Genomic DNA, 27,980 nt, shown 5'->3' on the forward strand with positions numbered 1-27,980 from the left:
CTTGAACAGATCATCACAGCTGCACTGAAATCAGGAGAACAAGGGGGACATGGCACAGACAACAAGACCATCTGCTATGGGACCTCCGTATCCTTGCCTGAAGTGGGTTTTTTAATCTGGGACTGCAGGTGGTAACTTTAGGAGCTGTTTTCGTCACTTGGGCCACAGGCTGCTAGAGTTCACGGCTGGGTTTTCACTGCATTCAGCTCCAACTAGGCAGATAGCAAGCCCCGACACCCCTCATTTCTCTGAGGGTCTGTTTCCTGTCACCCTTTAAGACACCAATTTTTATATTTGTTCAGGTTCCTGATTGCAAACATCAGGACTGACTTAGACTGATGTAATCTGAAAAAGATTTATTGAAAAAGCACTGGGTAGCTCACAGAGTTGCTGAGATGACTAGAGTACCATGCTCAAATAACAGGCAGGAACGGGAGCAGCCTGACCTCTGGCAAGACAGCCCTCCACTCAGAACGTACTGAGGGTCTTTCAGATACTGGCCTGGGGCTGTTCTGCTGAGATCTCAGTTGAACACATCCAGGAAGAGTAGATCAATCAAACAAACCATTGAGTAAGAGAACAGAGAATGTTACTGGTCTGGAGACCCCAGGGAAGGAGGGTGCCTGCTGAACAGGTGTGGAAAGGAGGCACTGGAAGCTGGAATTCCAGGCTGAGGTCAGCAGCAGGCCCTCTGCACTCACACCCAGGCACTCCTACCACTGCAGGGATTAGAGAGGGCTCCTCTTCCTTCTTGGACCTCAGGACACAGGCTTTTACTTCCCATCCTCTTATATACTTTTATTCTAAAAAAGGTTATTAGAATTAATAAGCTCAGTTATTCAGACTGTAAATCCACTTTGCTATAGTGAAAGAAAATCTTTAAAATATGTACACATTAGATCCTGTGGAGTAATTTACAGGTACACAGCCTGATCATTGAATCCAGGTTGGCAACCACCTAAGTCTGATTTTCACCATTAGCTTCTAATGAATCCACCCTCCCGGAAGCCCCACCTTCCCCACTAGTGGCACTTGAGTCTCATCTGCATGCCCAGTCCTGCCTCAATCTCAGATGCATCCAGGCCTCAGTCATAGTGAGTTTAAGGAGTCCTACCTGGTCCAGGAGATCAGTCACCCAGAACTGCCCTGACCTCATGACCTACTTCTAGGGCCTTATGTCCAAGTTCTCACCAAAAACCCCTACCTGGGCCTGAATATCTGCCTAGGAAACCTGGTAAGAACCAAGTTCCTCCAAGGCTGAGGCCCGGCCTACTGTCATTCATCTTCCCAGAGTTCTTAATCCCATCATTCATCCCATAAATCTTGCCGAGGGCCCAGCCTGCTGTCAGTTCCCATGGATGCTGACCACCTGCCCATTTGACTCTCCCTTGGTGCCCGAAACCTCACCATCCCAACCACACACAATAGTCAAGCACCGCTGGGACCCTCTCTTTTTCCCTTTGATAGGCCACCTATGCCCCCACACACACTCAGAGTACACACCCTGGCTGGAATGTCTCCCACCGTCCATAGCAGTGCCTGCCCACTGTCCCCCAGTGAGTGGGACTGGTTTCTCTATTCTGATCTCTCCTCCTCGGCCCCCTTTCGCTGCTGACTGAGTTCCAGACTCCCATTTATTATAACACAGTTTGTTCCTTTCCTTGAGCCTACCTCCTTATAATTCATGCCAGCGCTAGATAACAGTTCTTTTGTGCTGGTCTCCAGTAATGAACAATCCATTGATTTCAGGTAAAAAGCTGCTCTCTTTACAAAAGAATGGCTTCAGTTGGGTTGTTTATTCATATGAGAAAATAGCCTTTCTCTAATCTGTATGCTATTACGTTTTATTCATTCACTTAATTCATATTTGTTGAGCAACTACTATATAATCAGCTACTGTGTTAAGTCCTAGGAATATATACATAATTCAGGCATGGTTCTTACCCTCAAAGAGCTTATAGTCTAGAAGAATGAAATGTCTTATATCAAAAGAAGTACAAAACAACATGTTAAGTGCTATTTTATTTGAAGCATAAGTAGAACATGATTTATTTTTAAAATGATTTTTAGTACTATAGGGGATATTTGAGTAGGCTGATGAGCCCAGAAAAGACTGGGACCCAGTGAGAGGAAGACTTGAAAATGTTATAGGTCCCCACCTCCTAAGCAGCACCCCACGGTGGGGGAAGGGGGCAGCTACCAGATGAGGGGAGGAATGACAGGAAAGAAGCCAAGGAGCCTCCAGAAGTGGATGGAAGTGAGACTATGAGCTAAATTTAAAAATAATTAAACCCCAGGTATGTCAATCGTCATTACTCAGCAAATGAACACTCTAACAGATAATTATTCTAGGTATCAGAAATGCATTTTATATGACCAGAAACCAAACCCAAAGAGAGAGTCTATGGAGTTAAGGAAAAATTAGTTGCTTCTCCAATGTCTTTAGAAGGCGTACAGGATGGAGTTAAGTTGCTGGAGCAGGTCAAGTGCTAAGAACCATCTCATGTGATGCAGACCAGAAAAATTAACAACAAATAATACGTAAAAGCTAGGCTTCATTAAAAACAAAACCAAAGCAAAAAAACTCATCCATTTGTTCTTTATTTTAGAATCATTTAAACATTTTTTAAAATGAGGTAAAATTTGCATAACACGAAATTAACCATTTCCAGTGAAAAATTCAGTGGCATTTAATACAGTTACAACATTGTGCAATGACCATCTTTAGCCAGTTCCAAAACATTTTCATCATCCCCAAAGGGTCTCCATTAAGCAGTTACTCCGCAGTCCTGGGCAACCACCAATCTTCTTTCCATCTGTATGGGTTTCACTATTCTGGATATTTTATGCAAATGGAACCATGCAACATGTGACCTTTTGTCTGGCTTCTTTCACTTAGCATAATCTCCCACATTGTAGTATGTATCAACACTTCATTCCTTTCTATGGCTGAACAATATTCCACTGTATATCTGTACCACAGTTTGTGTATCCATTCATCCCATCAATAAGGATTTGGCTAGGGTGAAGAGTGCTACTATGAACATGTGTGTTCATGTATTTGTTTGAGTACCTGTTTTAAATTCTTTTGTGATTGTGCCTAGGAGTAGGATTGTAGTATTATATGATAATCCTATGTTTAACTTTTTGAGGAACCAGCCACTTATTCATAAACAGGATATTGCTTTAGACCTGCCAAAAAATTGTAGAGAAAAAGGAAAATAGGACTTCTACAAGCCCATTCCTGGGGAGGTGGAGGTATGTCCTGCTGACTGGTCGTCAAACCCAATTCTTCATCTCCCTGAACACACAGCTAGGTTACATTTCCCAGCATCACCTGCTGCTGGGGGTTGGGGGCATGTGTCTCCATTTCTGCCAGTAAAATATCAGCACAAGTCATGTGTGGCAATTCTAGGCTTGGCCCATGAAAACCACATGCAGGCAATCCTCCATGCCCTGTCCTCTTCTGCAGGCTCCATGCGGAGAAGCCACAGGATGAAGATGGAGAAGCCACAAGATGAAAGGAGCCTAGGGTCCAGAATTACCATTTGGAGGTGACCTGCCACCAATTGGTACCATTGGTTTTAGGCTGTAAGTGAGTGAAAAAGCAACTGTTCTTGTCTGGAACCATGAGCATTGATGAGAACTCCATCACAGCTGCTAGCATTACTTGACCCTTATTCTAAAGGCAAAAGAGAAGGCCACACCTTGCTCAGAAAGACCTGATGTGTGGGGCTAGTGTGAGGGGTCAAAGACCGAGGAGAGGCCAGAAGGCCAAAGCAGCTTAAGACTGGAGTGATTTGAACTCATGGTCTTTCTGGGTCACACTCAGAAAAAGATCCAGAGACTGGCCTCTAGAAAGCTTCAACATTCTACCAGGCCAGCATCAGGGCCAGCCTGAGCTATGACTGGCTGTAAAGAAAGAAATGAGGCCTCTGCACCTAGTAAATTGTTTCAATCAGGAAAATTGTGAGTTAAAAAAAAAAAAAATGACTAGACTAAACAGACTTGAGCTTCCTTAGACTCAGAAATCTGTTGATGCTCCTCTGTTTTTATGCTTTGTTGCTTTCTTTGATAATTTCCCATCTGTCTTCTTTTAGTTTCTTCAGAAATTTCCATTTGAAAATTCCAAATCAAGCTGAGTCGGATAGGGGATGGCATTGTCGTGGCAAACTCAGGCCAGCTCTGCAGGGGCGGAAAAGCACCCCTAGAGGCTAGGTGAGGTAGTGCAGGGACTGGTGTTTCTCAATCTGGTATCTTGGTTTTTGGATCAGGCAATTTTTTCACCTGCAAGAGTTTCAGGCTGCTTCTTAGCATCCCTAGCCCTGCCCTCTACATGGCAGTAGAGCCCCACTTGTGACAACTACAACTCTCCTAGGCATTTCCAAACACTCCTAGGCAGGGCCAGTACCCTAAACCCAGGCTGAGAACCAGTGAATGGAAGAAGGGAAGACCACATAAAAATAGAAAATTCAGAAATCTAAAGAAGACCATAAGGGACTCCTGAAATGTACCCTACCTTCCTCGTAGCAGGGCTCTTCTGTAGCACCATCATAAAGACTCTCTCCTCTTTTTGTTTGTTTTTGTTTTGTTGGTTGGGTTTTGTTTTGTTTTTGTCTTTTGTTTTGAAACAGGGTCTTGCTCTGTCACCCAGGCTAGAGTGCAGTGGCAGGATCACAGCTCACTGTAACTACGACCTCCTAGGCTCAAGTAATCCTTCCACCTCAGCCTCCTGAGTAGCTGGGACCACAAGTGTGCCCCACCATGCCTGGCTATTTTTAATTTTTTGTTTGTTTGTTTGTTTTTGCTTTTGTAGAGACAGGGTCTCCTTATGTTGCTCAGGCTAGTCTCAAACTCCTGGGCTCAGGTGATTTGCCCATTTCAGCATCCCAAAGTGCTGGGATTAAGGTCATGAGCCACTGCATATGGTCTCTCTCTCTCTCTTAAATTTATCTCTAGACTATTCCATCCTCCTTGTTGTTCACTCAGTTTCTAACCAGTTACTCCCTATCCACAGTGTGGATCAAAATTTTGTGATTTTCAGCCAGGCTCAGTGGCTCACACCTGTAATCCCAGCATTTTGGGAGGCTGCAGTGGGCAGATGGCTTGAGCTCAGGAGTTTGAGACCAGCCTGGGCAACATAATGAGACTTCATCTCTACAAAAAATACAAAAATTAACCAGGCCTGATGGCGCACGCCTGTGGTCCCTACTACTCAGGAGGCTGAGGTGGGAGGATCACCTGAGTCCAGGGAGGTCGAGTCTGTAGTGAGCCATGATTGTGTCACTGCACTCCAGCCTGGGTGACACAGTGAAACCCTGTCTCAAAAACAAAAAATTCTCATTTTTATTTTCTCGAAAAAGTGCTTTTTCCCCAGCCTTAAACTAAGCTTGTCAAACCCATGGCCCGTAGGCCACATGTGACCCCAGATGGCTTTGAATGCAGCCCAAGTCAAATTTGTAAACTTTCTTGAAACATAATGAGTTTTGTGGGGGGCTTTTTTGCAATTTTTTTTTAGCTCATCAGCTATTGTTAATGTTGGTGTATTTTATGTGTAGCCCAAGACAATTCTTCTTCCAATGTGGCCCAGGGAAGTCAAAAGATTGGACACCCCTGCCTTAGACCTTCCTGGTGTCCTGCTGGCTTATTATCAGCTGTTGGTCCATCACAGGATCCAATATGTGTCCAGAGCCCACCTTCAGAGCAATATTTGGGGTATCCAGAGCCCACTCTTCAGAGCAATATTTGGGGTGGTGATCAAGGTCATAAAGGCCCTCAGGGTTAGGAGAACAGCACTGGAGAAGACTGGGGGCAAGAGGAATCCCGGAGCACTGGAGAGATAGGGACAGACAGTGTGGCTGCAGACTCCATACTGGAGTGCACTGGGACAGATGTGAGAGAGTCAGGCTGGAGGCAAATGATAATGGTCTCATTCCTGACCTGGACAATGGGTAGGAGGAAAATGCCCAGTGCTTTTTAGTAGAGCTTAGAGGTGTGGGCCTCTCATGATGATGATACCCCAGGAGATCTGTATCCTTGGGGCATAGAGGGGAGGAACTGAGTTCAAAAGCCAATGCCAGATGAAAGGAGAGGATGGCATCTTCTTGCCTATAATTCTTCTGAGAGTCACCTAGTTAGAATCAGATGCCTGATGTAACAATGAATACGAGGAGTTACTCTGGGAAGAGACCCTTGAGAGCTGGCTAAGAGGGGAGCACAGTAATTTATCTCAGGGTGGCTGAGTCAGGGTGCCCACCAACACACTGAAAACCCTTCAATGAATCACACTAACTGCATTTACTGGTTAATTCAATCAGGCAATTGGTTTGACTCTCTCCCCATTACCATTTTCTCTTAATTATAATATACGTCTCCCCTCTTCCTTGCACATGTTTTAACATTTCTGAAATGGGAATGTGTCTTAAAATAGACCTGCATGCTTATTGTAAAGTTTCTTTTTGAGGCAGCTGTTAAATCAATGATGCATCTTATAATCAATGGTATATTAGAATAAAGAAAATAGGGTAATTACCAGAATTGATTTCCTGTTTTGATGTATTAGAGATAAGATTATTTATTGGGTACCTGGAAACACCCGTGCTTCCTCACACATGCACATCAGTTTGTGGGCAGCTTCAGCAGGCCCCTCATATGCTCACATGTGTGGTCACCACCTTTGGGATTTGGATGCCATCAGACCCTCAGGGAGCCTAGAGAAATGCACAATATGCTAAATCTCACCCTCCCTTTGTAAATGTCATGAAGAAATTGCTCTTGGCCCACTCTACTGCTGACTGTGCTGCTGATTGATCTCAGTGAGGGGCAATGACGCTATACCTGGCAGGAAATGAGTCCTAGCCAATGAGATTCAGGCAGGCAGATTTAATGATTGCTGCCAACATAGAAGCATCCTGGAGCTGGGCACTCCCCATCTGGCACAGCAGCCCTGGTCCTCTCAGGGGCTCAGCCACTGCAGAACAATACAAACTGTTTACCCGTCTGCTCTCACTTCAGGACCTGGCTTGGTTGTCTTCCTGTGATGGCTAATTTTATGTGTCAACTAGACTTAGGGATACCCAGATAGTTGGTAAAACATTATTTCTGGGTGTGTCTCTGAGGGTGTTTCCAGAAGAGATTAGCATTTGAATCAGTGGACTGAGTAAAAACCATCATCCTCACCAATGTAGGCAGGCACCATCCAATCCACTGAGAGCCCAGTTGGAACAAAAAGGTAGAGGAAGAGCAAGTTTACACTCTCTTCTTGAGCTGGATCATCCATCCTCTTTCTCCCTCAGACACTGGAGCTCCAGTTCTCAGGCTTTCAGATTCAGACTGAATTACATCACTGCTTTCCTGGTTCTCCAAGCTTACAGATAGCATATCTCGAGACTTCTCGAGTGAGCCAATTCCCTTAATAAATCTCCTCTGATATATCTACATATCCGATTGGTTCTACTTCTCTGGAGAACTTTGACTAATTTATTTTCCATCCTTCTTCCTAGAAGAAAGGAAGGACGTGGGTGACGAAGTGATCAAGGCTTGCCTCGGGAAGGAGAGAGAGGATGATGGATGATCAGTAAACCCCATCCGTTAGGCTAAGGAGGTGGAGAACGGGAGCAGGTGATCAGATGAGGCAGCAAGACCTCTGTGGGGAGATTCCATCCGAATCTTTCCATCAGAACCTTTCCATCGGTGGGGTGTTCCCTGTCCCAGAGCCTGGACTTGGAAGGAGAAGTGGTACCCAGTGGATGAAGGCTCCTCTTCTCTCTTTGAGCCTCTAGGATTCGCAAGGCATGTAGGCTCGGCTATGTTTGAAAAAGAAAGTCTTTCCTACCACCATTCTACTATGGTTTCTCTGTCCAAGACACCAACCCAATCTAAATTTTATGACCGTGGAAATTTCTGGGACAGAGCATTTTCCTTCTGTCTGGCTCCCCTTTGACAGGTGGCTTTTGTGCTGTGGGATGGGAGGGAGTGAGATGGGTGAGGAAGAAGCTTTGATGGTGATCCAGATCTGTGTGTTCTGACTCCTTTCTTCCAGGCCAGGGAAGAGGGAAACTGACCAAGTGGAGCAAGTGCTGCAGCTGCTGGCAGAGGAGCAGTGGCCCCACTGAAGGACTGTCCCCACCCCCACTGCACAAAAGCTGCAGAGAAGCCCCAAGGAGATTGATCAGCCACCGTCTCTGATTTGTAATTTCACTTAATGCTATTAAGGGGGCACTTTGGGCCATTTGCTGGAGAGGACTGGAAAAGTTCCAGAATCCTTGGCTAATGAATCCCAAGTATTAATCCCATTAGTCTTCCACTGTCTGCTGCTTCTGACTAGGTTTCCCGCTGCACCCTCTCCCAGTCTTCCTTCCCATGGAGAAAGCTCTCTGACCCTCACGGCTCATGGCGTGTTCCCATAAGCCAGAGCTGGCCTTGCTCGCCAGGCTAGTTTTACCAGAAATTAAACAAGTAGCACGGGCTGTCACCCATGCAGGGCGATTGGGATGATTGCTTCAAGAGAATCATGGAGTCTTAGTTTGAGGAGCTCCAAGAGATCATGGAATTCTTTTTCCTCATAGCAGTGATTAATAACCTTAAAGGGCACACAAACAAAATCACCTTCTGCAGAAGGTCTAGGCTAGGGCCCAAGGTATCTGCATTTCTAACAGACATACCTAACATTTTTATGCAGGTGGTCTATGAGCCATACCTGGTGAGATGACAATTCAGTTCTGCTATTTACCTGCTGTGTGATTTGGGGCACATGACATCCTATGAATGACTGGGGCCCCTACTGCTGGTTCTTACATGTTCTGGGCCCCCTGGTTTCTGGCAGGAGGAAAAGCTCCATGGTAATCACTCCACATCCTGCTCCAAATCCTGTGATCTGGGCACACATAGATGAGTCTTTTACTTCATTCGTGAAATAGGAAAAAGCAATGGATTGGGGACTTCTGCTTCTGGAGCAATGGAATAGACATGCTTTTCCCTATACCTTCTGCTCAGTACATCTAAACACCCTGGACATTACACATGACACTAACCTAAGGAGACTCTGAAAGGTGGAGGGTAACAGGAAAACTGGCAAGGGACGTTGGGACCTGAGGAAGGACACAATGGTGAGGTCCTCAGATTTTCTTTTTGCCTCATGCATTTCATCAGCAAATAGTAAGAAAACATTTGGACAAATCACCCTTCTCCCCATAGTAAAAGCAACAAGGAAAAAGAAAAAAACATGCAATGAAAAAAGCAAAACGAAATTTTAACAATTTTTAATATCTTTAGAAATGTAGGAAAATATGCAGCATCCATGAAACAAAAATAGGATTCTATAAAAGAAAACATTCAGAGAATAAGAAGGAGTTCTTGGAATTAAATATATATATGGCAGTAATTTCAAAATTTAAAAATGAGTTGAAAAATAAAGCTGAGGAAGTCTCCCAAGATTCAGAATAAAAAGACAACAGATGCGGGGATGAGTGGGGACAGGAGACAGAGAAGAGTTAAGAAAATTAGAGGATTAATTTTGAGTAATAAGAGTTCAGGAAGGAGAGAATAGCAAAATGGGGGAAGACATTAGCAAAGAAATAATAATTAAATTTTTTTCCAGAACTAAAGGGATATGAATAGCCATGTTGACAGTTTTCATATTGACAGATTTTCTAGTGCATGAATAAAAAAGACAAACAACAGAGAACATCTTTGAGAAACTTCCAGAAACCAGAGATAAGTGGAAGACTCTAAATGGTTCCAGAAAGAAAACAAAACAAAACCACAACAAAGTTTACATAGAAAGGATGAGGAAAAATAGTATAAGACAATGGAGCAATGCCTTCATAATTCTAAAGCAGGGGTTGGCCAGTTGTGGCCTGAGAGCCAAATCCAGACGACAGATTGATTTTCTATGGCCCCTGAGCTAAGAATGGTTTTTCAATTTCTAAGAGTTATAGAAAGAAAAACATAAACAAAACCAAAGAAGAATATGTTACACAGATCATGCGTGGTCCCCAAAATCTAAAATATTTTTTACCTGTTTTTTTAACAGAAAAACTTCACCAGCCTGTATTCTAAAGGAAAATTCTTTTCAAAGTAAACTATTAAACAAATGTAAGAATATGTAAAGCACACTACCAAACTCATTCTATGAGACCAATGTTGCCCTGATACCAAAACCAAAGACATCACAAATAAAAGAAAACTACAAACCAATATCCCTTACGATTATTAATGCAAACATACTTAACAAAGTACTAGTAAGCCAATTTTTAGCAGTGTATGAAAGGATTATACACTGTGACCAAATGAGGTTTATATCAGGAACGCAAGGTTGATTTAGCATACTAAAATCGATCAATGTAATATATAATAATAATAGAATCAAAGATAAAAACCATATGATCATCTCAATAGACAAAGAAAAGGCATTTGACAAATCCAACAGCCTTTTATAATTAGAATATTCAACAATCTAGGAAAAGAAGGGAAGTTCTTTAACATGATAAGGGACATCTCTGAAAAAAACCACAGCTAATGTCACACTTAATGTCACAAGACTGGATGTTTTCTTCCTAAGATCAGGAACGAAACAAGGATATCTGCTCTCATCACTTCTTTTCAACATTATACTGGAGGTTCTTCCAGGTCAACAGGTTAAGAAAAAGAAATTGAAGTAATCTATCTTGGAAAAAAAGAGATAAAATTATATTTGCAGATGACATCTTCTTGTATATAGAAAATCTTAAGAAATACACTAAAAAATATTGGAACTAATAAATGAGTTCAGCAATGCATCAGGATGCAAGATCAATATACAAAAAATCAACTATATTTTGAAATACTGATAATAAAAATCTAAAACTTAAGACATCAACAAAATAATCACCTTTATTTTTTTATTTTTTATTTTTTTGAGATGGAGTCTTGCTCTGTCGCCCAGGCTGGAGTGCAGTGGCCGGATCTCAGCTCACTGCAAGCTCCGCCTCCCCAGTTCACGCCATTCTCCTGCCTCAGCCTCCCGAGTAGCTGGGACTACAGGCGCCCGCCACCACCCCCGGCTAGTTTTTTGTATTTTTTTTAGTAGAGACGGGGTTTCACCGTGTTAGCCAGGATGGTCTCGATCTCCTGACCTCGTGATCCGCCTGTCTCGGCCTCCCAAAGTGCTGGGATTACAGGCTTGAGCCACCGCACCCGGCCATAATCACCTTTATTATCACAGCAAAAGGAAGAAGATGCCTAGAAATAAATTTAACAAAATATATGCAAGATGTACACTGAAAACAACAAAACATTTTTGAAAGAAATTAAATATCTAAATAAATGGAAAGACATCCCATGTTCATAGATTGGAATACTTAACATTGTCAAGGTGATAATATGCCCCGTACTGATCTACAGATCCAGTGCAATCACTATCAAAATCCCAGATTCCTTTTTCGTAAATTCACAAGCTGATTCCAAAATTCATATGGAAAAAAAGGGACCTAGAATACCTCAAACAATATTTAAAAAGAACAACAAAGTTGGAGGACTCATACCTCCCTATTCAAAACCTATTATAAAGCTATAATAATCAAGACAATGTGGTACTGGCATAAGGATTGACATATAGATCAAATGAATAAAATTGAGAGTTCAGAGATAAATCTTTACATTTATGTTTAATTTATTTTCAAAAAAGTGTTAAGACAATTCAGTGGGGAAAACAGTGTTTTTTTGTTGTTTTTGTTTTTGTTTTTACCAAATAGAGAAAACTAGATATCCATATGCAAAATAATAAAGTTAAACCTCTATCTCATATATACAAAAATAACTCAACATGAATCACAAACCCAAATATAAGAGCTAAAACTATAAATCAGGCCAGGCGCAGTGGTTCAGCCTGTAATCCCAGCACCTTCGGAAGCCAAGGTGGCCAGATCATCTGAGATCAGGAGTTCGAGACCAGCCTGGCCAACATGGTGAAACCCCATCTCTACTAAAAATACAAAAATTAGCCAGGCATGGTGGCACACACCTGTAATCCCTACTTTGGAGGCTGAGGTATGAGAATCACTTAAACCCAGGAGGCAGAGGTTGCAGTGAGCCAAGATCACGCCATTGCACTCCAGCCTGGGTGACAGAACAAGACTCTGTCTCTAAATAAATAAATAAAACTATAAATCTTCTAGAAAAAAATAGGAATATATCTTTGTGATCTTTGGTTATGCAATGGTTTCTTAGATATAGCATCTAACATGAGCAACAGAAGAAAAATAGAAAAATTGATGGAATCCAATTTAAAACTTTTGTGCATCAAAGAAGACTATCAAGAAAGTGAAAAGACAATTTATAGATTGAGAAAGTATTGTGAATCATATGTATCCAGAATATATAAGGAACTCTTACAATTAAATGATAAAACACAAGTAACTAAATTTGAAGATTGGCAAAAAAGTTGAATGGACATTTCTCCAAAGAGAATATACAAATGGCCAGTAAATACACGAAAAGATATTCAGCTTCATTAGGCATTAGGAAAATGCAAATCAAAACCATAGTGAGATACCATTCTATACTCACTAGGATCACTAAAGTAGAAAAGATAGAGAATGAAATGTTTTGGTAAAGAGGTAAAGAAATTGGAACCCTCATACATTGCTGTTGGGGATGTAAAATGGTGCAACCACTTTGGAAAATGGTGGTTCTTCAAAATGCTAAACATAGAGTTAGAATATAACCTAGCAATTCTACCTCTGGATATATACCCAAGATAAGTGAAAATATATGTCTACACAAAAACTTGTATATGAATGTTCATAGCAGAATTATTCAAAATAGCCAAAAGGTGGAAACAAACTAAATATTCATCAACTAATGACTGGACAAACAAAATGTGGTATGTCCATGCACTAGAATATTATGCAGCAATAAAAAAGAATGAATACTGGTACATGCTCCAACTTAGATAAACCTTGAAAAAAATATGCTAACTGAAATAAGTCAGTCACAAAAGATCATGTATTGTGTGATTCCACTTATGAGAAAAGTTCAGAATCAGCAAACCCACAGAGTCAGAAGGTAGATTAGTGACTACCTGAGGTTGGAGCAGTAGGTTGAGGGAAAATAAGTGAGCAGAAATGATGGAGGACTGCTAATATGTACAGAATTTCTTTTGGGGATGTCAAAAATTTTCTAAAATTGTGATGGTTGCATAACTGTGTGAATATACTAAAAGCCATTGAATTATACACTTTAAATGGGCAGATTTTATGGTATGCAAAACATATTTCAAAAAAGCTATTAAAATATATAAAAACATTTTCAGATATGCAAGATTTCAAAAAAATTAAACTCCCACTTATTTTTTCACAATAAGCTACTTGCAGGTGTATTCTGCCAAAAGAAGTGAATAAACCAAGCAGGGGGTGAACACAGAATCCAGAAAACAGTTTTAACACAGAAAAGATGCAAAGGGAATTCCCAGATTAATGGTGAAGAGAAGCTCCCAATGACAGTTGTGTAGCAAGCTAGAGAGTTACAAGTAACAGAAGGACAAAATGCACTAGGAGGAAATCCCCGAGTAGAAAAACAAAAAAGAAACAAACAGACTACCTAATGTTTGCACATATTGCAATGACTTTTATTGTCCTTTCAGAAATTCTGAGAATGAATTTGTGATAGATACCTGGAAAACTAAGAAACAAACAAACAAACAATGAGGCAACTATTAAATCCAGGTAAAACATAAAGTAGTTTTATTGTATTCCCTAGATCAGCAGTGAATCGCATTTCCATGATCATAACATCATAAACATCATAAAATCAATGCTCAAAATCAAAGAGCATTGATTTTACCCATAAGGTAACAATAGTATATTGAGAGGATGGGGAGGAGGAATAGTGTGAATATAATAGGCGGCAGGAAAGTGGGAAAGCATGGTGTGAGGGAACACAATCCTCATATTTCATACGGGAGCCAACAAACTAAACCTAAAACAAACAACAGCAACAAAAAACACACACACAAGAAATATAGTAGCATAATCTGCTGTTTACAAATAAAGAGGGAAAAACAGAAGAAACAGAAAAGAGTTGAAAGCAGTTGGTTCCAGAAAGCAGGAATTCAAAAAATTGGGGCAGAGGATTGCAATTTTTAAATTATGGATGTGGCAATATGATTTAATTTTAAAAACAAAACTAAAAATAATACTCATGCATTAGTTTGATTTTTTTATAAAAATGAAGAAATAGTTTCAAAAATAAGGTAGACAGTGGTACTGCAGCCAGCTTGCCACAGGGGCTCCTCAGCTGCAGCACTCCAACCTGTTTTTCCTTTACTTCAGTCTTCATCAGCCTCTCTCCTCAGTAATTGCCTTAGTCCCCTAACCACCTGCTCCTGTCTGCCTCAGTATGGTAAGTTTTGGTTTCTGCACCTGGTCCTCTTGCAGTCATCCAGGTCCATTCCCTCTCTCTTGACTCTTCCTTCTGCTTTAGAATCCCAGACATGAGCTTGGACCAGTTTGACTTGGAATCCGTCAGCCTCAGCCAATTAACCTGCTACAGTCTGGTTCTCTTGGCTGCTCCACTCGTACGTACTCTGCATATACATCAGTGGCAGCTGTCAGCCCTGCCTCTTCCTGTGCCTAGAGTAGGCTGCACTAAGCATGGCTTCCAGTTGGGTGGGCTGGCCAGATGAGTACAAGGTCCTCTCCTGAGATCTGGATGCTGCATCTGTTAATGAAGCCACAGACCACTTATAAGCCACCAGGTCACTTCCCGACTCATTCTGAATCCACTAAACTCATGGTTCCTTTTCAAGGTGTGGAGCCAAGTCTTCCCATTCCTATAGTTACATAACTGATATTTTGAGCACAAATGCAGCATATTTGTCTATATAACATTTTATCTTTTGGCTTTTTAAAATGTTGTTTGTACCAATGTGTAAAGCAGGGGGCAAGGATAAATGCAGACTCAAAGTGTGAGTACTCAAGCACAGGCTGGCAGCATGAATATGGTCCTTTCAGACCCTTGCCATCCCATGAAGAGGCATGCTTGGGATGAATGTGGCTTAGAGTGCCATGTGTGTGCTGTGTGATCCAGGAGAGGGATCATTGTGCTCCATTGTCTTGCATATTAATGATGGATGTGGGAAGTGATAGATCTTTAGCTTTGCAATTGGTTACAACCTTGCCAGCATGAGAAATAGCTTGTCACCCCAGTAAAATCGAGTGAGGAGTTTGCATATTGGCATTGGCTCCAACCTGAGCTCTTGAAGCCATCCTATAGGGCCAATATTTTGCTGGGTTACCTAGGGAGAGTCTCCAGAGTCATCCAGCCGATAATCTGATTTGTCTCTCCTCATCCAGTCTTTAGATATCTGATTTTGTTGATCTTTGTATTATCTTTTCCTCTAAGCTTTGTGTCATTTAGTCTTTATTCAAGCCACTGATTAAAATACTGATGATATTTCAGGATGATAATTACCAATGCTCTGTCTATTAAACCAATCAGTTCTCCATCTGATATACTATCCTCTGCCTTATTCTTCTACTTTATCCACAGCATAGCCATGGGAGCCTTTGTCCAATTCCTGCTAAAATCAAGAAATCTTGTATTCATCAGGTCCTATCTACAAGGCCAGGACATGGCAGGTAGGGGCTGGGCTCAGAGGCAGGAAGTGAGGAGAGGGTTCAGGAAGCCTCATCAGGCTTGTAGAGATGGAACTTTTAATTGCCCCCAGGAGCTGCAGGAGAGAAGAAAGCATAGCAGTGAGGAGAGCCCAGATCATTAGCCTGTTAGGGTAAATGTGTTTACTAATGTGTTTATCAATTCTTCCCTCTAGGATTAGAGAGAATCCTAGACAGCCTTGGCACCTAAAAATAGAGACCACTAAAAGTGGAGAGGGGACAGAGAACTAGGAGAGGAGGGAACCCCACTTACTTCTTTCTCTCCATCAACCCCCTTCACATGGCACCTGATTTCTTCACATGTAAGAAGGAGATCTCAGAATTGTGTGCTACGTTAGTTACTCTCTTGGGAACACCAATTATTTTCAGCACAAAGGAGGAGTCTGATACCTAATCCATACAATTGAACTTCTCATTTCAGGCTCAACAAGAACAGGGTTTGGGGTACTTCAAACCAGATCACAAGGTGACATATCACTCCACTTTGAGTTCAACTCAAGCATCACTCCTCTGAGACCTTTTCTGCCCCTTCCACTTGTCACCTGGATACACTGCCATTGTACCTATCACTGTGGATTTGCAGACATTTGTTTACATGTCTCTCACATCTACTACTATAATGACAGCAACTTGATTGAGTGCAGGCACTGTGCTGTTCATCTTTGCATTCCCAAGGCCTGGCATGCACCTGGCATATGCTACTCATGTGCCCAATGAAGCTTGGGACCTGGGTGGGGGGCCTGGATAGGGCTAGGGTGGCATCATCCCAACTGTCCCTCCCTCCTCCACCTAACCTAAGTTGGTAAGCTCAGTGCATGGCGTATAGTAGGTGCCCAACAAATGTTTGTTGAACAAATGAAAGCAAAACATCTGCCTGCCTGTGAGGAAGATCCAGGGAGAACCCTCATAGAAGACTCTGCCTGTAGAGCTCATCCCTGCTCTCAACCAGCCAAGGCCAATGAAAGAGCCCTGTGGCTTACCACTATAGATTTCCCTTTGTGATGACAAAAATCGGCCTGGGTCAGTAAGCATTTCCTCCAGTCAAGGAATGAGGAGCTGCAGCTCCCCATCAGCCTCTGGTGTGGAAGGCATCCTGTCCTCTTCACCCTCACCAGCCCTTCTGACATTAGATAGAGCAGGTAACAAATGGGTAAAGTCCCTGCCTTCACGAACCTTACATCCTTCCTTAGGGAGGCAGGCAGTGTGAACAGAACAGAACACACCAGATGGTGGTGCGGGTGTAATGAGGAAAACAAAGCGGGTAATGGGATGGAGAGTGCTGGGCGAGGGGGCTGCCTTATCGAGCATGGTCAAGGAAGACCTCCGGGGAAGTCAGCTTGACCTGCCCACTCACTCCTGCTCCTCTCTGATCCCAGCTCCCTCGCTGTCCCTGCTCCAGTCACACCATTTCCACGTGGTGTCTCCAACCTGCCACGCTTCCTCCCGCCTCAGGGTCCTGGCTCCTATTCTTCACACTCCCTGCAGCGCTTCTTCATCTCTTCAAGGTTTTGCTTAAATGTCACCTCCTCAATGACACCTGCTCTGACCACCCTGTTTAAAGTTGCAACACCCTCTTTCCCCCATCCCCCTTAGTCTGCTCTATTTTTTCCCCAAGCACTTAACACTTCCCAGCATAGAATCTAACGCACTGGTTTATCGTGTACATGGCTCATTGGCCTTCACCCTCAGTAGAATGTGGACGTGACTCGTGCAGGAATTCTTATGACTTTGGTTTACTAAGACGTTTCAGGTGCAGGATAATGCCTGGCATAGGGTGGGTGCTCAATAAGCACTTCGAACATTCACTCATTCACTTAGCACTGAAATGTACGCTCTGTACCAGGTGCTGCACTCTAGCAGCAAGAAGATATTTCACAATGATGGGAGGAAAGGAGAAACATCACCCAGCTTCCTTGTGAGCCACGTTGGCCTAGAGCTGATGGGAAAGGGAGGTGGTGTGGTCAGTTTGGGATTCTCTCTAGGCTGTTTCCCTGCCACCTTGCCCCTCTGCCCTCTTTACTCCGAAGGGTACAGGGTTCAGGATCTTTCTCATATTAGGAACATGAAATGGGACCCAGTTGGGGTGGGCATGACCATGGACCTGGAGCAGAGTCAGAGGAGGGTGAGGAGCCAGGGGCTGGGGGCTGGGTGAGGGACAGGGCCTTCAGGGTGGGTAGAAATGGAGGTGCAGGGACTCCTTCAGAGGCTGAGGGAGAGGAAATCCCTTATCCTCTTTCTCTGGGATTCTGTAATGAGCTTTGCAACACCCATTTTCAACTCTACAAGACTCCTGGCACTCTCGGTGTGTCTGGGAGAATTAACTGCCTGAATGCCTAATGACAGACACGAGGAGCAGAGAGCATGTGTGTGTGTGTGTGTGTGTGTGTGTGTGTGTGTGTGTGTGTGTGTGTATGTGTGAGAGAGAGAGAGAGAAGTAGGGAAGAGGGAGTGTCTTTCTCTCTTTGAAATGATTTGTGACTGCATGGTAGATTTCCATTTTCAGAGCCTCCTTCTTCTTTCTGGGAACCTCCCTGTGCCATTCCTAAGTCTCCGGCCAGGGGACTGACCTCTCAGTTTTCCCAAGCAGGCCTTTTCCAATGCCTTTTCCTCAAGCTTAGCAGTAGCCCCTGCCATATCCAAGGTGCCATCATCTGCTGTGACCCACTCCAGGCTGACACAGTCACTTCCTCTATGGACCCTCCCTCGTCACTCTATTGCCAACAAGCATTCCCTGGGGCTGGTCAGAGTTAAGTCCAGGGTGGTGCATTTCTTCCTTGCTTCTTCCACTTCTGAGCTATGAAATTATCCATTGAAGCAAATCAATAATTCATCAGATGATCTACATTTAGCTGAAATTAGATCTCATTGCCTCAGGCTAAACTTTGAAGTCCTGCCTCACCTGACTCCACCACCCAGCCAGCTCTCCAGCAGAGTCCAGCCAGCTCCCTCTCATGCTGGCACCTTCTCTCCACCACATATTCCCCACATTCGTCTTAGCCTAAGTCTAATCCCCTGCCCCTACGTCTTAGCCCAAGCTGGTCCCCTGTTCTGAAGCCCATCCTTCCCTCCATGTTGTAGTCACCTTGCTCTTCAAGGTCCCATCTCAAATCAGGGCTTCACTGAGCTTCCTTGAGCTTCTGCAACAGACAAAAGTATTTTACAATTAGAAGCACACAGTTTTGCATTTACTTTCACTCTATTTGTTTTGTGATCCAAGAGGCCAAAATATACATCACTATATCAGCTAAGACAGACCCTAAGTTTAAGGAAACAAAGTTACCTACAGGTGGAGGGTTCAAGGCCTGGCTGGCATGGCAAATTTCTAAATTCCTACAACTATAAGAAAAACCACGCCATTGCTAAATTCCCTAACAACAGGAGCTAGCAGGCTGATTTAAAACCCAGACCACTGTAACTCTGGTTGGGCAGAGGGCCAGCCTTCTTTTCTGATAAGCAATTACAGACTTTAAGCTGGCTTTGGCAGCTTATAAAGGCTGCGCACAGACTCTCTTTGTGTCCTATAGTTCACCTTTTGATGTAAAGAGCCAAATTTTAATGCTAAAACCCTGCCCCAAAGTGAACACGGGATGTCTATAACATATCTGTTTACCCATTGCGCATGTGTCATCTCCCTTCATGAATACGTATAGCTTCCCCCCCAAACCTGCTGAATATGTATGATACCAGCACTGTTAGGCATAAAACCCAACTTGTCTTCCTCCTCTTTGAAGAGACAGCACCTTCAGTCCACACTGGAGACTTTCTCTTTCCGGCTTGCAAACCGATAATGCCAATAAAGCTCTCCCTTCTACATCTAGCCAGCCTGGTGGTCTTTGGTACAACAGTTTTCTCTTTGCAAACTCTGTCTTCCCACAGAATTGTTGAGCAACACAAGGACAGGAGACTATAATAGACTCACATCCCCTCACAATGCCAAGCACAGCACCCCCCATGAATACTTGGTGAATTGGTGTAACCTTGTTCCCGCCCCTCTTTGCAGCTCTATCCCTTTCTCTTAATCCAAATTACCTTTAACCCTCAGCCCTCGATTCCACTTTTCCCTCCAGTTCTCAGGGATTAGACAACCCAAGGTACGTGATCAGACTTTGTTTTGCTTTTAGAAGATCGTGCTGGCTGCAAGCCGACTGGAGAGATTAGAGTGAATACAGGCCAGCCAGCAGGGGGCCATTGCGCCCACCCAAGTGAGACAGGGCTGGAGCTGGTGAGAGAGATGGAGAGAGGAGGATGGATTCAAAAGATACTCAGAAGGTAAAAAGATGCTCCATTTGTCTAGCACTATACAGTTTCCAAAGCGCTTTTGCATCTATTACCTCCTTTGACTTTCAACCGCCCATGAGATATACTGAGTAGGTACCAATCAAAATCTCGGCTTTATAGGTGATGAAACGAAGCTAGGAAGAGTGGAAGCGTTTGCCCAGATTCACACAGCCGGTTAGGACAGGGTTGGGATTCACATCCAGATCCTCCGACATCACATCCAGGGCTCCTTTGCAGTCTCAGGTGACTGGGACTCACTCTGGAGCTGCTATGGGAGGGCCGGTGTTAAGCTGCAGAACCCTGACTCGGCTACCTGCCTGAGGCTATTTACACACTTCCAATTGATTTGTTGTAACCTGTAATTATTTTTGCAGAATTTTTCACGCTCCATTTGTCTTTTTACTCTCCAGCAGACAGGCTACAGGAAATAGCAGATTGGGAGAGGAGTGGGAACAGGAGAAGCTGTCTTTGGCTTGGCTGGAAGGTGAAGGGATTCCAGATGCTGGTTTCCTGGCTTGCTCTCCCCTCTCCATTTGGCTTCATCTTGGGGCTCTCTTCCTCCCCACAGAGGGGTGGTGGGCACTCTGAGCCACACCTCTCCTCTCTGGGAACTCAGGTCTGTCTCTGAAACCTGCTTATAGAAGAACATCTAGAGTCCTTGCCTCCTTCCCACCGTGTGACAATTGCCCATTGGCACACCTGTCAAGACACAGACTTTTTGGAAGAAAAAGAAAGACTGAATGCTGCAGAGATGGATTGTTAATTTTCCAAATGAGATATGACTCTGAGATCCCACCTACCCAGCTGGTAGGCTGCTCCAACATGCTCCCTAAAGTGGTTTGAGTGTTTGGAATGACGGACTCTGTCTTTGCACTGAAACCTTAGTCAGGCACCTCTGAGGCTTCTGCTTGATGAGGTCTGACCTTGGGCTTTCCCGTGTCCTTTCAGAATCCAGTTTGAGCAAGAATCCTGCTAAGTCAGGTTAGTGAAATTTCCCCACTCTTGTTATCTGACTACCCTCAATATTTTATCACCTCTGCCTTCATTCAGCAATGATCCTGTCAAGTCAGTTTAGCCGGAAACCCCTTACCATTGATGTTTCTTCGTAGTAATTTTCCATCCTCTGTCCCTAGCCCTGACTGTTGGTTGATTACAAATCTCCACTTGCCCTTGTTGGAGTTGAAACTGAGCCTGATCTCTCTCCCCCACCACAAGGCGCCTTCGCAGTGGTCCCTATACCTACTGCCATGGCCTCGCTTGAATAAAGTCTGCCTTGCCATCTTTAACACATGTTTGGATAATTATGTTCTTTTCTTTCTTTTTTTTTTTTTTTTTTTAGTTGGAGTCTCGTTCTGTTGCTCAGGCTGGAGTGAAGTGGCTCAATCTTGGTTCACTGCAAGCTCCACCTCCCAGGTTCAACCATTCTCCTGCCTCAGCTTCCTGAGTAGCTGGGAATACAGGTGCCAGCCACCACGCCTGGCTAATTTTTCGTATTTTTAGTAGAGACGGGACTTCACCGTGTTAGCCAAGATGGTCTCAATCTCCTGACCTCGTGATCCACCCACCTTGGCCTCCCAAAGTGCTGGCGTGAGCCACTGCGCCTGGCCAATTTTTTTCTTTAATGGGGTGGTCACTCAATTTGCAGAGCTTGGAGAAAGGCTTCTGCTCATTGTCTGAACCTATTGGGTCCCTTCAAGGAGGTCAGGCTGTTCACAATCTATTCGCCTCCATGCTAACTTGGCCATCATCCCCCAGACCCCAGAAGAGACTCTGTTGTTCCTGGGTGGCTGTGTGGGCATGGAGCGCAGGCCTTCACCCCCACACACCCTGCCTCTTCACTCACTCCCCTACATTCTGCCCCAAAGTTCAACCCACTCCCCAGTTCCTGTCAAGCAGCAACCTCCCTCCCCTCTCTTGTGGAGCCAAATCCTCCTCAGCATGGTAAGGAGGGCTTTGTTTTGTTTTGTCTTTTTAAATTACAGTGGAAGCACAGAGAAGCTCTTAACTCCACCTGCATGAGAAGAGCGTAAATCCAGCACGCAGGTAGGATGGTCTTCCCTGAATGGAGTTGGGGTGAAGTTGGAAGTAGCTCTCATTCTTTTGTGTCAAGCCCGCAGTCAGGAAAATGGACACGGTCACTATCTCTATCTCATTATCCTACCGCGCTACCATTTACAGGTAGTTCTGAATTTGCAGTCCTCACTATTACTATCACAAGATAGTTATTACTAGCCACATTTTACATGCGAAGAGGTTTGGAGAAATTTTAAAAAAAAACAAAACTTTCCTAAGGGCACACAACTGTGAGTGACAGAATGGAGAGGGATTCAAACCCAGGCCTGACTGAAGGCTGTTGCCGCTATTCCAGCGACCACTGAGTGGACTTAATGAGTGATCTCTACCAAGAGTATTTGCATTGATTGCCAAAGCCTTGGAAAGGCTGTAAGGAAAGAAATGCCCAAGTAAAGTCTTCAGGGGTCAGTGGAGTGGGTGGGGATCTATATTCTGGAGGCAGCCTCCAGAGTCTTTCACGTTTCCACCAGGTCAAAAAATAAATAAGAAGAAGCATAAACAAATATTGAACTCCAATTAACAATATGATACTGAAGTATTTAGAGGTTAAAGTGTACCAATGTCTGCAGCTTTGAAATGCGTCAACAACAGAAGAAAAGATGTGGATGGATAGCTGAACAGATTTGGGGTAAAGCAAATATGGCAAAATGTTAGTTATAGAATCTAGATTGTGGGCATATGGGTGTTCACTGTGCAATTCCTTTTTTTTTTTTTTTTTTTTTTTGAGACGGAGTCTGGCTCTGTCGCCCAGGCTGGAGTGCGGTGGCCGGATCTCAGCTCACTGCAAGCTCCGCCTCCCAGGTTCACGCCATTCTCCTGCCTCCGCCTCCCAAGTAGCTGGGACTACAGGCGCTCACCTCGTCGCCCGGCTAGTTTTTTGTATTCTTTAGTAGAGACGGGGTTTCACCGTATTAGCCAGGATGGTCTCGATCTCCTGACCTTGTGATCCGCCCGTCTCGGCCTCCCAAAGTGCTGGGATTACAGGCTTGAGCCACCGCGCCCGGCCCACTGTGCAATTCTTTAAACTCCTGTGAATTTTTGCATTTTTCGTAATAACATATTGAGGGGAAATAAATCACACAGGTGGGTCACACCCATTTCTTGTTATATAATGCCAGGCTGGAGGGGAGCTTAATCATTAGTCACTGAATTCTTTCCCAAGTGTCCTGCAGGAAGATTGCTGGACTAGACATTTGAAGAAACAGAAAAACAAACAGGCAGTCCCTGCTTGCTAGAAATTTAGGATACCTGTGAGAAAATAGGACAGAATCATAAAATCAACAGTCGTAAAGACAGTGAGCTCTTTATTTTCTGTTTTAATGGAGGGGGAGCAAATTGCTTGACTATACATGTCCAAACGCCTTTTGCTTTTTACTTTGATGCATGGGAAGGCTCACCACACTTAAAGAGACAGAAATGAGCAGTAAGAGAAAGTGGTCCAAAAGCACTTAGCGGGCTATAGAAGGCCCCCAGTGGAGAATTCACCTGCAGGTACCAGAAGGTGTGCTGAGGAGCAGGAAGGGCACCTTTTGTGGCAGGTGGGTTTAGCGGAAAGTTGGGACCTGGAACTATGCCAGGACCAACTCTGCCGATCTAGATGAACTTGAACAAGTCATTGTTCTCTTTGAAGCTTAATTTCCTCTTTTGTTGCCTATAGGCCAAATTCTGCCTAGGGCTTGTTTTTGTTTTTCACGTCTGAGGCAGGAAAACAAGGCAGTTCTGATGACAGTCCTCAAGGGCTGATCTTGGCCTCCAGCCTTAGCTGAGAAGAACAGGGACCACCCTCCTGCCAATCCCCCACCCACAGCCCATGCGAGAAAAGTGCCTAGGGCTTGTTTTCATATGGCCTGTGAGTTAATGGGTTTTTTAAAAATATTTTTCAATGGTTGGAAAAAATCAAGAGAAGAGTAACATTTTGTGAGATGTAAAATTACATATAATTCAAATTTCAGAGTCCATAAATAAAGTTTATTGGAAAATGGCCAAACTCATTTGTTTACATATTGTCTGTGGCAGCTCTCACTCAGTAATAACCAGGTAGTTGCAGCAGAGACCTTATGGCCTGCAAAGCCTAAAGTATTTAGTCTGTATGCCTTTATTTGTTTATTTATTTTGTTTTAACTGTTTTTTGAGACAGGATCTCACTCTGTTGCCCAGGCCAGGGTATAGTGATGCAATCTTAGCTCACTGCAGCCTCGACCTCCTGGGCTCAAGCCATCCTCCCACCTCAGCCTCCCAAGTAGCTAGGACTACAGGAGTGCACCACCATGTCTGGCTAATTTTTGTATTTTTTGTAGAGTTGGAGTTTCGCCACATTGTCCAGGCTGGTCTCGAACTCCTGTGCTCAAGCGATCCTCCTGCTTTGGCCTCCCAAAGTGCTGGGATTACAGGTGTGAGCTACGGCACCCAGCCTCTACCGCTTAACAGAAACAATTTGCCAACCTGGTGTGAAATAGTTCATCTGCAACTCACTGCTCCACATACCTCACTGCACAGAATTGCTGTGAGAAGTAATGAGATTTGGGTTTAGTAAACTGGAAGATTCCATAAGACGCAAGGTGTTACTACTGCCCTGATTTCATTTCTCTCAATACCATCCTTACAAAGGCAGGAGAATCTAGAAAGAAGGTCTTATATAACAGAAAGAGAAACTAAAGTTAACAAAGGGAGACAAATGGCATGCAGAAATAAATGCTCCTATTTTCCCTGAGAGGCTTCCCACAGCAAGGGCCTCAGCCACGTACTCCCGCAAATTTGGGGATGTACAGACTCATCTGGAAAGATCTAAAGGGGAGGACCAGGCATTTTTCAGGAATTTAATAAGCCAGTTGTTAAACACACCACTATTGAAAAGTAAATTACATAAAGTTATAATTTAATAAATTATATTAAATAATATAGTATTAAATAAATAATATTAAAAGCAAAGGCAATAAATACTCTAATGTTATCAATTCCTAATTCTTTGACTATCTTTTATTATCAGTGTTCTTGAGGTCATTTACACCAGTTCCATGTGTATGGTGAAAATGCTACACATCGGTGTGCTACTGTGACTCTTTTCCTGGCTCTGCATTCAATGATGTCATATTTGGTATCTTGAAATTAGTCATGGCAGGAGTATTTACAATTGGCAGTAGGCAAGCTCTACAAACCAGGCATTCCCCCCAGTCTCAAAGCTGTTTGTTAAACATTTACCAGCACGCTGCTGGGACCAGGACTTCCACTTACAAGAGATTCACAAGGGAGACAAAAGGCAAGTAGAGATTGGAGAATGACAGAGAGCAGGGGGTGGACATCTTGGGGTGCAGAAGAGGAGGAGGGTCAGGTCTGCTTCTGTTCCAAGAAGCTTTTGAACCAGAAGAGATGTATTTGGGGACTAAGGCTTTGATGTAGCCATTTCTATGGTGTGCGTTCTTTGGTTCCACCTCCAGATTAATGAGGTGTCAAAGAACCTAGTTGCATAAGAAACACCAAGGTTCCGGAGGGTCAGGGGTTGGGGGGTGGTGAATGATTAGCTTGGAGTCATCCAGTGCCTCACAGCCAGGTCTAGTATCCTGACTCCTTCTCCCAGGCTACCTCTTTCCAGAACAGTGACACTGTCTTACCAAGCACCTGCTGATGACAGGAAAAGGAAGCATGAGTCGGACCTGCATTGCTGCTGTCTTCCTATCAGTGAGAACCTGTCTCCCTCCCTTCTGTCAACAGGCATCTGGAGGCTTTGTTAATCTAGGAGAATCTGACCACCCACATCCTCTGCTGGTCCCGTCCCTCCACAGCCCTCTTCTCCCAGCCCTTCAATCATCTCCCTGGACTATGTTTTATTCCTAACACAAGCTTATTAAGAGCATGGGAGTATTCAGCACATCAAGTGTTTGGCACTGGGGTGAGGTGACTGACAACAGCTCTGGGAAGCTCCGCACAACCAACACCAGAATGAAGGATGTCTTCGTTCTCCAATGAGAGGACTTTGCATCCTGACTTTGTGTACTTTCTCAGGAGCAGACCACCAGAGACAGTGCACGCAAGGAGACAGGAGATGGCATTGTGAGAGTGGCCCACTCTGTGAGTGCACGAAATGATTTTAGAGCTCCACTCCCATTTGGTAGCATGTAAAACAGTAGACTGTTGAAAAGTCATGTTTGGAAGGGACCCAAGAGGTCATCATATCCAGAACTTCATTTTACAAACGTTTAAACTGAGTCTAGAAAGAGAAAATGACAAGAACAAATTTACATTGCTAATAGGTGATGGTGTTGGATTCAAACCCAGGTGTTTTATCCTGATGCAATAAGAAATACAGATTTGGTCTCTGTCCCTGGTCCTGGCATACGGCTCCTAAAACCCTTGTAATCGCTGACAAAAGAGTGTCTTTTGGATGCTAAGAGGAAACTGGTGGCCAAGATGGCTTCAGAATGGGGGCTGGTCACCAGAAAGACCACAGTATGATTAGAACCTCTGGAGAGGAAGAGGGGCTGAAGGTTGCGTTGATCCCTTATGGCCGATGATGTAATCAGTCAGGCCTATGTCATAAATCTTCCATAAAAAACAAAGAAAACTTGGTTCAGGAGGCTCCAGACAGCTGAACCTGTGGAGATGCCTGGAGGGTGGATCTTCTGGAAGGCACATGGCAGCTCTGTGCCCCTTCCCACATGCCTTGCCCTATGCATCTCTTCCATCTGGCTGCTCATCTGTATCCTTTATCATATCCTTTAAAAGAAACTGGTAAATGTAAAGTAAGTATTCTGTGAGCTGCTCTAGCAAACTCATTGAAACCAAGGAGGGAGTCATGGAAACCCCAACTTATAGCTGGTTGGTCAAAAGCATAGTTCGCAACCTTAGTCTTGCAACCGACACCTGAACTGGGGGCAATCTTGTAGGACTGAGCCATCAGCTGTGGGATCCGACTCTTACTGCAAGTAGACGGTGTCAGAATGGAACTGAATTATAGGACACCCAGTTGGTGTCTGCTGGAGAATTTCTTGGTATATGGGGAAAAGCCTCCATGCATCTGGTCACAGAAGTATGCTATAGTGAAAAACAGTTTGTTTTCCCTTCGGACTGCGTCTCTTTATAGTTTATTCTTTTCTTTTCTTTGTTTGTGACGGAGTCTTGCTCTGTTGCCCAGGTTGGAGTGCAGTGGTCGGATCTCAGTTCACTGCAAGCTCCGCCTCCCAGGTTTATGCCATTCTCCTGCCTCAGCCTACCGAGTAACTGGGACTACAGGCGCCCGCCACCTCGCCCGGCTAATTTTTTGTATTTTTTAGTAGAGATGGGGTTTCACCGTGTTAGCCAGGATGGTCTCGATCTCCTGACCTCATGATCCGCCCGTTTCAGCCTCCCAAAGTGCTGGGATTACAGGCTTGAGCCACCGCGCCCGGCCTAGTTTGTTCTTTTCTAAGAAAAAAGCTAGAACTTAAATCTCTTAGCTTCAGACACAATGTGAAATTCATGGAACCATTACTTAAAAAAAAAAAAAAAAAAGAAAAGAAACCTATATATAGCTTACTTCCTGGAATTATGCTGAACACTATGAAATGAATTCAACAGACATGATTCCTGTGATTTATAGCTTGGTTTACAGTTTAAAATTGAGATGGACATAGATGGAAAAGGGGGTTTAGGCTTAAACAATAGATATATGGATAGAATTTGCATTCTATGCCTGATGATGATAAATGTAAGCTTGGTGGGGTGAGGATTACATGAGTTTGAGAAGCAAAGACCTGAGTTCACATCCTGTCTCTGCTGTCTATTAGCTGTGTGACTTTGGGCAAGCTGCTCAGCCCCTCAAAACCTCAAATTCCCAGACTATAAAATACAGACAGTAATATTTACTTAACAAGGATGTTGTGAGGATAAAATGAGATATTTGTAAAGTGCTTAGTATAGTACCTGGAGCAGAACAGGTGCTCGATAATGGTAACTAGTATCATTATCTCAGTGACAGCTAGTTCAAGGTGCTGGGAGTAGGTA

At 43.8% G+C, this 27,980-nt stretch overlaps 1 non-coding gene across 1 annotated transcript; it reads right to left on the bottom strand.

The window, feature by feature from the left end:
* Positions 1-23,693: 23,693 nt before the first annotated feature.
* On the bottom strand, positions 23,694-23,830 carry LOC115899465. The gene has a single exon (XR_004059166.1).
* Between the last annotated feature and the right edge of the window lie 4,150 nt (positions 23,831-27,980).

Source organism: Rhinopithecus roxellana, chromosome 8 (genome assembly GCF_007565055.1).
Source record: "Rhinopithecus roxellana isolate Shanxi Qingling chromosome 8, ASM756505v1, whole genome shotgun sequence".
Classification (NCBI taxonomy): domain Eukaryota; kingdom Metazoa; phylum Chordata; class Mammalia; order Primates; family Cercopithecidae; genus Rhinopithecus; species Rhinopithecus roxellana.